Raw genomic sequence first — 13,507 nt, 5'->3', positions numbered from 1 at the left:
GTGTCACTACTCCAGCCGAAGTCTTTCACGTGGAAGTTTTTAGCACCGTAACGGAAGGGCTAAGCGTACGATACTAAATTCAACTATAATCTGATATAGTTGCCGTCGGCTGCGATGTGGTATCGAGGCGGATCATGGTTGTGGCAGTCCTTGAAGCTGAAGAGCAGTTGGTCCTTAGTGACAGCCCTGGCTCTGCAGCCATGCTTGAGTCTGGAGGTGCAATTCCAAAACGTGCTGCCGTTGCTCTTTATCGAGGAACAAGAGTATGTGTAGCCATTCAGCATCAGGAGATTCTTGCCTCTCTGGGACAAAATAAACGATACTGAAAGGAAATTAAATGGATTGAATAATCACTTCATGAGTTTTATTTCATTACACACGACTAGTTTAGAAAACTACAGGCGTTTTAATCTACAGGTTAATAGTAAAACTAACGAGCAAAAAAAATATTCAGGTATATGTAGAGGTTTGTCCGCTTCCGTAGTGTAATGGTCAGAAGGCTCGGCTACCGTTCTGGTGGTCTCGGGTTCGATTCCCATGGGGGGTCAAATAAATAAAAGTGATTTTTTTACTCTTATATTTATTCAATATTACCCTGGACCGGTACCTGAACCGGAGAGCTGATCAACTTTCCTTCATGTGTTCAAGATAACACTGCGTTTATATGATGCAGTGCCCTATGCAGCATAAGGGTAAGGTTATATGTAGAGGTTAGTAGGGTAATAAATAGAGGGGTGGGGAACGGGGGAGGGGGGGTTAAGGAACCTCTAAATATGACAGAATTCTTTTTCTTGTTAGTTTTACTATTCACCTGTAGATGAAAACATCAGCAGTTTTCGAAACTATTCATGTGTAATGAAATAAAACTCATTAAGTTGTATTATACAAGTTTTTTTTTTAATAGTCTATTATTTCAAAGTTTGTTCAAAACTAAAACATGTTTAGGATCAGTTAGGTGAAGCAAATGTAACAATTGTAATTGTAACAAAATATGTTCAGATCTAAGCCTAGCTTTTATTTTTTATTATTTGGGCGTATGCATAGACCAAAACCTGAATTGCTACGATGAAATAATGAAACTAGTAACACAAATCAAGAAATGTTTATACATGTCTTTTGTGACACGTGTTTCGATGAATTCCGCATCATTTCCAAATACGGTATGTGAAGCTAAATCTAAATTTTAGAGTTGTATCCTTGGGACGTTGAAGGTCGAATACAGGTGCTAATCATTATTTTTATTTATTTATTATTTTTTTATTAGTGGGAACATAGACAATAGGGGGGAGGATTTAATAATAGTCACATTGTAAATTATGGGTTTATTATTATTTATAATTTTACTACAGAAAGTTTGAAATGATTGATCTTCACACTAAGAGCACGATGAATTATCATTATTATTTATTAAACAATTTATATAATGCCATTTTTGTGAGAAATCACTTCAAGGGCGGTTTTTTAAAGCAATATTTATTAGTTTTCAAAGAAAATTCTCCCTGCCTATTATGTACAAGGATTTATAGTATATTCAGTTTATTTTATCTTAAAAATGATAGCAAATGTGTACAGTAAATAATGAGTTTATAAGGTTGATCCCTAAAAATAATACAATACAATAGATACAATGGATTCAATACCTTGTGGCAACCCACACATCTACTATGGCAACTCAAATCGAGTGAAATAACGAATTATGGTTTCTAGTTGAATACCACTTTAATTTATCAGAAGGGAAGCAAGATGAAAGCGGATTACTTTTAACACAAATTTATTCAGTTCTATAAAATTACAATCAAGAAAATACTTAAGAATAATCGCGTGATTCTAATATGAGAACAGTTGAAATATGTGTCGATCTGAGGACGGGCGGCGGCGAAGTGTGACAAGCTAGTTTCCGCTCGTTGCGGGCTCCGTGGTGTGTTCGTTATTTCACTCGATTTGAGTTGCCATAGTAGATGTGTGGGTTGCCACAACCTTATATCAGTCAAGATTTGTCACAATAGTTCATATATTTGTCTTATTCCTCTTGCGATATTTTGTAAATGAGAAACCACTAAATCTGATAGATCTTTATACCCTATTGCCTCATTAATTTTTGTCAACTGCATACCTTCTTTTGCACATTCTGTTTCCAACTTAAATCTTTCTCTTTCAAAAATCAGACATATCCACACTTAATGACGAACATCTTGTGATGACGTCTCATCACACCAACAAAAAGAGTTTTGTGTAATTTTAAAACAGAAGAGGTAGACCCGTAAAAATTTGTTTACCCCAGCAAAACGAATTATATATAAACTCCGGGTAACACAAAGAGCAATGGAGAGAAAGATGATAACATCATTTATCAAAAAACTAATGTTTGGATAAGGGAAAAGACCAAGGTAAGAGATGTGCCTCAATGAATCACGGAACTAATATGGAACTGGGCAGGTCATGTGGCGTGAATGTCTGAAGATAGATTGAAAAAAAAGTTGCTAGACTGGAGGTCTAGAACAGGACGCAGAAGCGTAGATAGGCCCCAGAAAAGATGGTTCGATGAGATTAGGAAAGAAGCGGGCCTGCACTGGAAAAGAGTCACGTCCAATAGAGAACTGTGGAAGTCCAAAAGGGAGGCCTTTGTTCAATACTGGACACAAGAAGATAGCTGAAGTAAGTAAGTTACAATTTAACCCTTTCCACTCTGACCATTTTTTTTCATAACTGATCAGCTACTCTAATAAAAAAAATGCGACGTTTTTCTACCATTAAAATAAATATTTTGGTTCCCTAATTTCGGGACACTCTGTCTGGCAATTCGTATGACCATGTTAATTAAGATTAACTGTATGTATCTGAAATATTTTTTGGTAGAATATACTTGGGTGATGGAGAAATCAGTGATGAAAGTAATACCTGTGCCGGGCCAGACATTATGGCCCACGGAGCTGCCTACTAGAATCGTACGGGCCAGAATGTCTGGCCTATAGAGTGGTAAGAGTTAAAGAGATCCGGGTTTTAGCTAAATTAAATTAAATCCTTACATATTGACCATTGAGTGCAATGTGGTATCGAGGTGGTTCGTGGTTGTGATTATCTTTCAAGTTAATGAGGATTCGCTCGTTGGTGACAGCCCTGGCTTTACAGTGCAGCTTGGTCCTGGAGGAACAATTCCAAAACGTTCGGCCGTTACCAATTCTCGAGGTAAGGGAGTATGTGTAACCATTCAACATCAAGAGATTGTTTCCTCTACGGGATAAAATAAATGACACTGAAAATAAAAATTACAAATTTAAAAGACTGATTTATTTACACCGACATATTGCTGGAAATGCCAAAGGGCCACAAAGCAAAAAAATTAAAAACTCTTTATTCCAAAAATAATATATTTAAATCGTCATATTTGAAAGACACCCATGATTCTAGCGTTAGATATGGACATTTCTAACGCAAGACTCATGAACATTCTCGTCCAAGCCGGTTGGAAAAAGTGTAACAATAAAAAGTGCTTAGAACAAAGTTGTTTTATTTTATAAAGTTAATATCGAAATGCTAAATACGCTAAAGTCCGCTAAAATACGCTTATTACGCTAAAATCCTTGTAATGATTGATATTCACATTTTAAGTGCATAATGGATCCGAGACATGGTTTTAGAAAAATCTAATTAAATTTTTACATAAAAACCCTTAGGTGTGACGACGTATCGAGGCGGTTCATGGTTGTGACAATCTTCAAAGCTGATGAGGAGTTGGTCTCTTGTGACGGCCCTGGCTTTACAGCGTAGTTTAATTCTCGAAGTACAATTCCAATATGTTTTGACATTATTGTGTATCGTTGTCAAGGAGTATGTGAAACCATTCAGCATCAACAGTTTGTTTCCTTTCTGTGACGAAATAAATGACACTGCAACAAAAAAAAAATATTTACAACATTTTGAGTGTGTCCAAATACTTGTTCGCAAAATCTGGATTATCTCCAAATACAGGAGTTTATTAAGGAGTTAAGTATTTGGACACACTCAAAATGTTGTAAATAAATTATCTGGTCAAATTATAAGCTTAAATAATAAAAATGAAAATGATATTTTCTGGCGTTTCTCATATGTGTATAATCCAGGATTCAGACCTCACATACTAATAAAAAAGTTTCTGCTCAATAAAAAGCTTCTTTTCATCTCACCAATAGATGTCTCTAGTGTATTTCTAGAGATTCAGGACAATGTTTCAAAATTAATTCATATGTTGAACTTCCAGGAATTTCAGTAGTGTGGTTGTCAATAATGGGTACAATTGGTGAATGTTACACGTGTGTAAAGTTATCACTTAAACCAGCCTATGACGGTCGTCAGCCCGGTAAATGCCCAGACTTCCATATTCTTCTTCATCTTTGATGAGATGTCAAAAAATAATAAAAAACAATATTTTCAAAATGTCTAAGTCTTTGTAAGAAGAATTTTCGTAAGTTTTTTTATAGATTATCTGTACCCGGCCATGCGTTGCTGTGGCCTAGTCTGATTTAATGGAAATGAAAGAAACGAAAGAGCACACATTCCTAATATGTTTAATTTCACATTACTTGTGGGTTTAAAATTTTACAGCAGCCGTTAGGAAAAATACTGTCCGCCATGAGCAATGATTAGTATTTGGTGTATTGCTATTATGTTCAACAGATGGAGTTGCCATTGCAGTAAAAAAACATGTATTTTACCAGTCACATGGTGATAAAAACTTGCACGCATTTGATAACAGATAGATTTGAAAAAGATAACATTGCATCGATACGATACGATGCCCTATTCACCATAGGGTGTGGATACGGTTAGGATAAGAATTGGCTTGAAGATTGAGTCTCATAATAAAATGAGTAATAAAATGCATGTTTATTACAAGTTTTTTTATTTATATTTGTTAAAATAATACTATGAATATACTTCTGATCTCAACATAGATGAAGAAGTTATTGAGATAGAAATATGGAAGTCTGAGTAGAGAGGTGAATGTTGTACAGTGTAAAAAGTGATAACTTTAAACAGCCAAACGCCAGGTCGTAAGCCCCAGAATCCTCAGACTTCCATTTTCTTTTGTTTAAAGTCAACAAACACTTCATCAAGTTAAGACACCCATAAGAAAATTTGAAATTGATTTTTAACAAGAAACATAAAACAAAATATCTTAGCACATTGTTTGCAGGAAACGCTTAAACATACTGTTATTACAACTGAACTTTAAATATTTGGGAACTAAGTACTTCTACAACCTTCCTACAGACATAAAAAAAAATAAGACATTAAAATACTAAAAAACACATTAAATTAATTTCATATATCGCTCACTCCTTTCAAGAACGTCATAAATCAAAAAACGTCAATTTTCAGTTGTGCATGTTTTCGGAATGCCCAAAAAATTTACTATATCTTATCAAAAGCGGCATATTTTTAACTTCATAATTAACCGCTACAGGGCAGAAAGTGTTGTTTTTGTATTTTGAAGAAAAGGTATTGTTTAATTATTTTTTTAAATATACTAAATATTTTTCAAATGGAGAAAAAACCTTCAGGTTTTACCAAAAAAGATCTGTTACACAGTAAAAAGTTCTATAAGTGGCTTGATATTTATTTTTAGTACGTTGTATTATATTATTTAACTATAAAAACGTTCTACTGAAAAATCAAGTTTCTTGATTTATGACGTTCTTGAAAGGAGTGAGCGATATGTTAATCTAAGAAAGAAAAAAAACACAAAAAATTATAAAAATTAATTGTACTACCTACAAACATAACTAACAAGTGTAAGTCCCTCTCCAAGCACAAGAGCTCAGTCTCTTTATTGGAGAGAATTGCGTTTTAAATTTTAAAATTGTAAGCAGAAATGTATAGAAAATGAATTAAAATTATTAAAAAAAAAACTTTTGTAACCATATTAAATAATAAAAATAAACAGTAAAAAACAAAACTTTCCATTTAGTTCAAATCACCCTAAAACTCACCTGCAATGATAACGGTGTTCCTACACTTTAGAGAACACTCTAAAGTGTAGGAACACTCTAAAGTGTAGGAACACTCTAAAGTGTAGAAACACTCTAAAGTGTGTAAAGGTTTAGTCAAATGATGCTTAAATGGGCCTGAGCACATTGTTTGCAGGAAAAGCTTCAAAGCATCTTTTACATACTGTTGGTAGAGAGTTGGAGATGCTAATGAGCGTTCTATTTGCTTACTTTTGGTAGAGCGCGTGAGACGTCAAAAAACATTGTACAGATCAGAATTGGGTTTGTGGTTACTTGAGAGATTAGTGTGCTGAGAGTCAAGCGGCAGACTGTTTGAGCATAATTAGGATCGGGATATAAAAAAAACTGCCCAAAAACAATGTGTTGATCAAAATATCACCCTTGAAGTAGTTTTTTTTATTATAATTTTTTTTTTAAAGTGGCTTTTTAGAAATCACCTGAAATTGTATATTTAAACGCTAAAAACTCACTAACTAACTAACCATCACGCTGCTTCCCTGCACGGGTAGGCAGAGAGAATAGAAAGCCACACCACTCTGTCCTTGCAAACATTCTTCGCCTCTTCCACGTTCATGCATCTCCTCATACATACCCGCCGATTGTTTCGACTCCTAACCTGACCACTTTCAAGTATTTGGCATACTTGATCGTGCCAAGTTTTTCTCGGTCTTCCTCTGCTCCTTTTTCCATTTACATTTGCCTCGTAACTTTGTTTTACCGTTCTTTCCTCACTCATTCGTTCTACATGTCCAAACCATCTCAACACTAACTAACTAACTAACCATCACGCCGCTTCCCCGCAGGGGTAGGCAGAGAGAATCGAACGCCACACCACTCTGTCTTTGCAAACATTCTTTGCCTCTTCTACATTCATGTGTCTCCTCATACATACCCGACGATTATTACGACTCCTGACCCGGCCGCTTTCAAGTATTTGACATACCTGATTGCGCCATCTCAACACACCTTTCTTAATTTTATGGATAATGCTTGTCTCAGCTTTGCATTCCTTGAACACTATATTTTGATATAACGGCCATCAGAAGCGATGTGGTAGCGTGGTGGTTCGTGGTGGTGACAACTGTTGACGCTGAAGACGAGTTGGCCATGCGTGACGACACTGGCCTTACAGTGCTGATTCTTTCTGGAAGAACAATGCCAAAACGATTTCCCGCTTTTGAGTTGCGAAGAAAAGGAGTATGTGTAGCCATTCAGCATCAAGAGATTTTTTCCTTTCCGGGATAAAACGAATAATGCTGAAAAACAAAATTGCAAGTTTAATAAACTGATACAATGATACAAAAAAAAATTTGCTAAACTGTAATTTCTGTATTTTTAAAATACTGTTTTTTAACACTATAAAATCTTTTTTATTTTTTATTTATTTATTTCAAAACATATTACATACAAAAGTCATATATACATATAATATTCCCGATGAGTAATTTCTATTTCTCATTTTGGGACATGGGATTAAGGTTAACGAGACGGGAACACAAATAATAAAGTAACAATTTTTTTTTAAATAACCAAAACTAATACTAATACATGACGAAATATAAAAACAATAAACAGGTATAATAAATAGGCATAAATAAACAAAAAAACATAAGGTAAGAAGCATATTTAAAATAAACAAATGAAAAAATATAAAAAATGAGAAAATATAACAAATGAGAAAATATAAAAAACATAAGGTAAAAACAAAATAAGAAAATATGACTTATCATTACATATATATCATTACATAAAGTACCATCTCAGATCATTTATTTTGGATCCCCGGATGGGTTTAATTTTATATGTCAGGCAGCTAGTTAATTTGGGTATTGGAAATTTTTCTCTTTTATTTTCCGTATCTACTTAAAAATCACGTGTTTTACTTGGTAAATACAGTGGAACCTCTTATAACGAGCACCTCTCATAACGAGTAATTCGCATCACTTCAAAAAATGTGTGTAAAAGTTGCCCCATTAACGAGCGATATTTCGCATAACGAGTTACAGAGAAATGGCTTTTCAGAATATTCACTTGTGAGCTGGACTTTCGCGCTAGTTAAAACAAAAATATTTCTCTTAACGAATAATATTCTGAAACGAATTATGCTCGTTATGAGAGGTTCCACTGTACCACTGAAATAGTGGTAGTTAACAAGTAAAACTTAAATTGAAACAAAGTGTTCGTAAATTTGTCAAAAAGTCAAAGCAACAAATGAAAATAATTTTTTTTTTTTAAATTTATTTAATCAGATTTTAATATATAATATTTCCTATAGTACCGTATTACTAAAACACAAAAAAGTATTTTCTTTCCTTATACACTTGTAACAACAAAGCTTTATATAATGCAATAATACCTGCATAGGTCTAAACACAGAATTTGACCGCCTAGTTATCAAACACCCCTAATTTAACATACACATATCGCTCACTCCTTTCAACAATGTTATATTTCAAAAAACTTGATTTTTCAGGAGATCATTTTTAAAAATATAATCAAATGTATTAAAAATAAATATCAAGCCACTTATTGAACTTTTTACTGTGGAACAGATCTTTTTAGGTAAAATCTGAAGGTTTTTTCTCCATTTGAAAAATAGTTGTATATTATATCGCTCACTCCTTTCAAGAACGTCATAAATCAAAAAACTTGATTTTTCAGGAGAACGTTTTTAAAGTTTAAAAATATAAGACAATGTATTAAAAATACATATCAAGCCACTTACTGATCTTTTTACTGTGCAATATATCTTTTTAGGTTAAACCTGAAGATTTTTCCACTATTTGAAAAGTATTAAGTGTATTTAAAAAGATAATTAAACAATACCTTTAATTCAAAATTCAAAAACAACACTTTCTGCCCTGCAACGGGTAAATATTAAGTAAAAAATTGCCTCTTTTGCTGGGATATAGTACATTTTCTGGGCATTCCAAAAACATGCACAACTGAAAATTGACGATTTTTTATTTATGACGTTCTTGAAAGGAGTGAGCGATATCTGCCCTGTAGCGAGTAAATATTGAGTTCAAAATATGCCGCTTTTGCTGGGATATAGTACATTTTCTGGCCATTCCCAAAACATGAACAACTGAAAATTGACGATTTTTGATATATGAGGTTGTTGAAATGAGTGAGCGATATATGATATTATAAAACTTCGTTATAACAGACCTCTATTTAACGAACTTTGAATATAACGGAAAAAAAATCCGGTAAAATTATTAACTATTTATCAGATAACAAAGTTCAACTATATTATACGTATTTTTGTAATTTTAGAAAGTTGATTATAAAAAAAACAGTAAACTTCTAAAGTGCAAACGAAATTCGATACCTTTTTCAAAGAAGGATTACCAAAAACAAGCACGCTGATATCAAACAGCGACGTCACTTCACGACAAGTGTCTGAAGGCGATAAAAAGAATTTGTTTGTGTTTTGTGTTGTTTATGAATTTTTATCTAAATACAGTGTTTGTATTTTCAAACAAAAGATTTTAAAATTATTTTAAGCCTATTTTTATAATAAAACGGACTTTCGGCTTTAATGGACACTCCCTCCCTCCAATTAGTCCATTATATCGAGGTTTATACAGTAGGTCCGCCTCCGTGGTGTTATGGTCAGCGTGTTTAGCTACCATGCTGGAGGTCCCGGGTTCGATTCCCAGGGGGGTGAAAATAAAAGTTAGTGATTTTACACCGTAATATTTATTTCATATTACCCTGGACTGGTTCCTGAAGCGCAAGAGTGATCACCTTGCCTTCGTGTAAGTAATGATCAAGAAAAGACTGCATCAAATTCACCCTATGCACCATTGGGTGCGATAAAGGTTATAAGTAATAAATATTGAAAATCTTAAGTTTAACATTTTAATGCTATAAAAATACTGCTTATAAGTATATATATTGATAAATACGTTTCGCTTTAATGATTCTGCAAAATGAGTAATACTTGCGCAATATTTTTAGGAAAAGCATGTGTCGTATTTCGCCAACCCGAGCACTGCTTGAGTGTTTTCACTTGTTTCCATAAGGCATATCAGATTTAGTGGTGTCTTATTTATAAAAAAATTTAAAAATTAAAAAAAAAAAACTGCTTCCATAGTGTAATGGTCAGCACGCTCGGCTACCGTTCTGGAGGTCCCGGGTTCGATTCCCAAGGGGGGTAAAATAAATATAAGTGATTTTTTCACTGTCATATTTATTCAATATTACCCTGGACTGGTACCTGAAGCGGAGGGCTGATCGCCTTTCCTTCATGTGTAAACGATTAAGATAACACTGTGTTTATATGACGCAGTGCCCTATGCACCATTGGGGTGCGGATAAGGGTTTTATTATTATTATTATTATTTATAAAATATGACAAAATTAATAAAACAAATAAACAAACTGTGTGACATATCTTAGCTGATATAAGATATTGAATCCATTGTATCTATTTTATTGTATTGTTTTTAGGGATTAACCTTACTTATTTATTATTTAGTATACACATTCAATATCATTTTTAACACACTATCTGCGGGAAGGGTAATTTTACAGTTTCACTTGACTGGTGGTGTTCGGCAGGAAGGATAATTTTACCTTTTCACTTGACTCATCGTAAATTGCGTGCAAGTTAATTTGTACCAATGTCTTTCGCGGCAACTTTTGATCTCATATCGATGTATACAGTATGTTTAAATGTTATCACTTCTTTTCAGAGATGTTTATCTCTATTATGAGCGCGAATCCGCCCCCAGATAGTGTGTTAAGATAAATAAACTGAATATGCTATAAACCCTTGTACATAATAGGCAAGAAGAATTTTCTTATGCAACTAATAAATATATATTTTATTTAAATCAACTGGTACCTCAGGTGCAGAACTTGACTTTCGTAATCAACAATCAAGATAACACTGCTTCGATGGGATAATTAATTTTTAAACTCCAATACTGAAACCATTTTCATTTCCATTCATTTCTTTCATCCAATTATCGATGTATACAGATAAAACTACAAAATGGCATTATCAGTAAAGTGATAAAATATAATTGTTAAAACCAGTAAACAAGTGTGAACAAATCTTCACCTTACTTTTATATAATGACCATCAAATGTGACATGGTATCGCGGTGGATCATGGTTATGAAATCCTTTATAGTTGACGAGCAGTTGGTCTTTAGTGACAGCCCTGGCTTTGCAGCTTTGATTGAGTCTAGAAGTGCAGCTCCAAAACTGATTGCCGTTACTGGTTGAAGACAAGGAGTACGTGTAGCCATTCAGCATCAGCAGATCCTTTCCTTTCTGTGACCGGACGAACGACACTGAAAATAAAAATTAGCATGTTAATTTCGATACACTTCCTATTATAAAGTTGTGTTGACCGAGAAGCTTATATGGGACACTCGAGTCATTGAAAAAATATATTATAAAAACAAAAATATTTCACAAAAGTACTTATGTTGGTTCGCCTCCGTAGTGCGATCCTCAGCACGCTCGTCTACCGTGCTGGAAGTCTCAGGTTCGATTCCCAGGGAGGGCATCAAATAAATATAAGTGATTTTTCACTATAATATTTATTGAATATTACCCTGGACTGTTACTTGAAGCGGAGGGCTGATCACCTTTCTTTCATGTGTTCATCATCGGGTGCGGATAAGGGTTTGAAGAAGGAGAAGATTTATGTTATAATGTTAAAGCACATTTTGAGGGCCAAACACATGTTAACTGCAGTGATAGGATAATATTATCTCACGTACATGTCTTCTGGCTTGAAATATTTGTAAAAAATCTTTATTTCTTAGCCGTTTGTGTTAATATTTGTGCTACAAATTCTCCAGTCTTATCAATATGATTTATCCGACAAAAGATCCATGAAATTTCTCTCTCCTAGAAACCAGTCACTTATTTAGAGCTACTTAGTAATTTGTTATGAGTAAAGCCTCCCCCCTATTGTCTATGTTCTCACTGATAAGATTTAAAAAATAAAAATAAAAATTTAAATAAGAAACACCTACTTCTCCCCTTCTTCAACATTCAACGTCCCAAGGACCCAACTCTAATATTTAGAAACAGCTTCACATACGGTGTTTGAAAATGATCCAATGAAACACGTAGAATTGATTTTAAGAAATAGTGGTATTTACTAAGTAAAACTTAAATTAAAAATGGATCGATTTTACCACACAGTGACTGCTGAATCAATTGATGAAATACACATTTGTAATAAAAGTCAATGTACTAGTGAGTTATCACTACGGAGGTTAGAGGTCAAAATAAAATATGGAACAAAGGCAAAATAAAGGAATGGGTAAATGATCGAGTTGATTCTATGAAAATTGTGAAAAAAATAAAATTTTATTATTTTGCTCTCTTTTTTGTGTGTATATTAGGTTAAAATAGATAAAAACAATAAAAAACGCATGTAAAAAGAACTCTACCGACAAGGAAATTTTAAATATGTTTATAATTGTTCTTTTAAATAAATATATACAATTTATGTAATAATAAAAAAAAACTACTTCCACAACCTTACTACATAACTGACTACATAATGCTGGTAATGCAAGACTGTTTGGTAAAGAGAAACATAGATTTAAAAGATTATTTAAAAGAAAATACTAGTATTCTTATACAAATGAAAATTTATTAAAGTCATTTAGTAACATGGTGTTATAGGTATACTTACATATGAATTATTCGTTTCCATTATGACTAAATATACAACTTTTAGCAATTTCCATTACAAAAATCATCGATACTTACCAAGAAGTTTTTTTAGTAAATTATTCACTGGTAAACCGGTTTATAGAAAACTTTTAATTATACCTTAATACAGTAAAACCTCGATATAATGGACACATTGGGGGGAGGTGTCCATTAAAGTTGAAAGTCCATTATATAATGTGCTGTACCTTTTATTGATTTATATTTTACATTTTGCCCTGTGTTTTCTTATTTATGTTTTCTTATATTATTTGTGTTTTCTTTATATCTGTTTTTCAGCCTTGTTAACCTTAATCCCATGTCCCAAAATGAGTAATGGAAATTACTCATCGGGAACATTATATATGTATGTGACTTACGTATGTAATATGTTTAAATAAATAAATAAAGTTTTAAGACAATATTTGTGAATGTCATGCGATACTTGAATTCAAGTAAGTAAAATATTAACAGGGCTTTAAATTTTTTTTACATTTATCGGATTTTTATCTGTTATATCCGAAGTTCGCTAACCCCATACATGATTTGCCCGAATACAATTCGGGTACATATTTTGCTGACACAGTGATTTGCCCGAATCCAGTTTGGGCACATCGTACACAAAACTTTTTATAGTGATTTGCCCAAATCCAGCTCGGGTCATTCCTCCACCAGTCTAGATACATCCATTCTTCCTTTGTTTTTTTTTATTACATACATAAGTCATATATACATATAATATTCCCGATGAGTAATTTCTATTTCTCATTTTGGGACATGGGATAAAGGTTAACAAGACTGGAACACAAATAATAAAGCAACAAAAAAGA

At 33.2% G+C, this 13,507-nt stretch overlaps 1 long non-coding RNA gene across 1 annotated transcript; it reads right to left on the bottom strand.

Annotated features, from left to right (window-relative positions):
* Nucleotides 1-1,307: 1,307 nt before the first annotated feature.
* On the bottom strand, nt 1,308-3,283 carry LOC148308123 (uncharacterized). Its single transcript, XR_015837729.1, has 2 exons — nt 1,978-3,283; nt 1,308-1,640 (listed from the first exon to the last, which is right to left on the bottom strand). It is a non-coding gene; the product is annotated as an uncharacterized LOC148308123 (long non-coding RNA).
* Nucleotides 3,284-13,507: the final 10,224 nt, after the last annotated feature.

Source organism: Brachycentrus maculatus, unplaced genomic scaffold (assembly GCF_059751285.1).
Source record: "Brachycentrus maculatus isolate JH-2025_06_01 unplaced genomic scaffold, ASM5975128v1 h1tg000176l, whole genome shotgun sequence".
Taxonomy (NCBI): Eukaryota; Metazoa; Arthropoda; class Insecta; order Trichoptera; family Brachycentridae; genus Brachycentrus; species Brachycentrus maculatus.
Note: the sequence above shows the minus strand (reverse complement) of the source record. Positions and strands in the feature narration are given on the sequence as shown.